Here is a 2,568-nt window from a genome sequence, read left to right as displayed (position 1 = left end):
CAAAGGGTTGATGAGGTAAGTACAAGATCATTGCTACATTGCAGCCAGAAAAGCTCCTTTCAAGATGTAAGGAACCAACGTATTTTCTGGATAAATACTAAGAATTGCAGTTATGGATTTTTTTCCATTTGTGAGTACAGATTTTTCTTCTGATTTGTTAGTAAAATAAAAATAATTTCTGAGGCTGCTTTGACTTTTTGAAGACATTGATAGCACTCTTAAAACTCACACTTTGTTGCCAGAAACTTAGATTCTAAGAGACAGAGTAGACCCAGAACTCCAAAATCATTGCCATTAAGTCCTTGCTGACTCTTAGTGACTCTCTGGGTGTCTGAGACTGTCTAACTGTTTACTGGAGTAGAAAGCCCAGTCTTTCCCCTGACGAGCTGCTGGTGGTTTGGAAATGCCCAACGTGCTGAGGATTGCAGTCCAATGTTTAACCACTACACTATCAGGGCATATTCAATTGAGGCATATTCTTTTCCTTACAAGTTTCTGTTTAATGGTCCTTCTGTATACTAACCTGTATATTCAACAGGGAGTTTCCAGAGATTCAGATTGAATTCAGAACAGGAAGTGGAACAGAGAGTCACATTGCTAATGTCAGGTGGATCTTGGCTAAAAGCAGAGAATATCAGAAAGACATTTACTGCGCCAAGGCATTTGGCTTCATGAATTTTAACAAATATGGATGACCTTGGGCAGAATGGGAATTCCAGAACACTTCATTCTGCTCCTTTGGAACTCATACACGGATCAAGAGGCAGATGTGCAAACAGAACAAGGAAATACACTGTGGTTTAAAATCAGGAAAGGTGTGCATCAGGGTTGTACCATCTCACCATAATAATTCAATTTGTATGCTGAGCATATCTTCAGAGCAGCTGGATTATATAAAGAATATGTGGCATCAAGATTGATGGAAGCTTCATTAGCAACCTGTGATATCCTGATGACACAACCTTGCTTTCTGAAAGTGAGGAGGACTTGAAGCCCTTGCTGATGAAGATCAAGGATTGTAGTCTTCAGTATGGATCACAGCTTAATGTAAAGAACACTCAAATCCTGAAAACTGGACCAATAGGAACTATCATAATAAATGGAGAATGGATTGAAAGGATTTTGTCTTTTTTGAATCCACAAGCAATGCTATGGAAGATGCAGTCAAGAGATCAAATGATGCATTGCATTAAGTAACTCTGCTGCACAAGACCTCTTTGGAGGTCTTTAGAGTGTTGAAAAACAAGGATATTAGTTTGAGGATTAAGGTGTGCCTGACCTAAGCCATGGTATTTTCAATTGCCTCATGTGCATGTGACAGTTGGACACTGAATCAAGGAGACGGAAGAATTGATGTATTTAAACTGTGGTGCTGGAGAAAAATATTGAAAATTCCTCAGTGTGAGATACAGAAAGATTTCTCCCAAGTTGTCTTCCCCAAATATATGCCAAACCCAAGATGTTGCTTGCTACACATGGTAAATGACTATACACTAGGAGGTCAATAAAAATAGGTCAGAGGCTATTCTGCCTAAGGGTTATCAGCCATCTAGAGCAACCAGACTATATAGTCTGACTCCCCCTAACTAGGGCCCACTCTCTTCTGATAAGGATAGTGATTGTTCCCTTGAAGGAGAGCCCGAAGGCAAGGTCGGGACCACTCAAGGATGACTAAGGTTAGACTACTATATTGAGTCTTACCACATATGTACCCCATTCCCTTCTTTTACTATTGAGTTTATAGCCCCAGGTCATTCCCCTCCTACTGCTTGTTTTGCCTATGCTACAACCCCTTTCTATGACATAGGCCATTATCTGTAATCAGGGGGCTTGCATGTCCCCAAAGATATATAAGCTTTGGTTAGAAATAGAACCTCATGCTCTCTCTCCTGCCCTCTTGTCTCCCACTTCCATGTTTACCACCAAGAGGAGCTGAGGTGAGCATGCTACTGTGAAATGTGTTTGACTTCATTTTACTCTCTCTCTCCCATCTCTCCTATATCTCTATGACTTTACTATAATCTTTATGTATCTTAATCTTATGATTGCGCCTACTCAGCCTGCGACTAATTTTGGGGGGTTGGTTTCCCCCACACCCCAGAGTACTAAAAGGACAAACAATTCTGTTTGGGAAGAGTAGGGTCAGAGTGCTCCTTAAAGACAAGGATGACAAGGCTTCAGCTTACATACTTTGGACACATTGTCAGGAGAGACCAGTCCCTAATGAATGATATCATATTTGGTACTGCGGAGCAAAAACGAAGGCCCTTATCGAGATGGATGGACACAGTAGCTGCAAGGCATAGGAACAACTGTGAGGATGGCGCAGGACCAGGCTGTGCTTCATTCTGTTGTATTTGGGGGTACCTAACCACACCAACACATGGGTTCAGCCTCAGGTGCATCCCCTCTGACCATAGTAGATGGCTGTGAATCGCCTTTCTATCAGACAGCATTGTGATGTCAATTATGGCACCTTCAGTTAGGTTAAATGTAATCTCTTATCATTAGATCTCCCTTTGGACCTATTTTTAAAAAAATCGTTTTATTAGGGGCTCATACGACTCT

General features: G+C 41.3%; 1 pseudogene; it reads left to right on the top strand.

The window, feature by feature from the left end:
- The window catches only part of LOC101642969, a 2,362-nt pseudogene extending 1,800 nt beyond the window's left edge, over positions 1-562 (top strand).
- The last annotated feature ends 2,006 nt before the right edge of the window (positions 563-2,568 follow it).

The sequence above is a fragment of the Echinops telfairi genome, unplaced genomic scaffold, assembly GCF_000313985.2.
Source record: "Echinops telfairi isolate 266 unplaced genomic scaffold, ASM31398v2 ScPeMD7_4;HRSCAF=17, whole genome shotgun sequence".
Taxonomy (NCBI): Eukaryota; Metazoa; Chordata; class Mammalia; order Afrosoricida; family Tenrecidae; genus Echinops; species Echinops telfairi.
The sequence above is the reverse complement of the archived record's forward strand: the minus strand, read 5'-3'. Positions and strand labels throughout refer to the sequence as shown.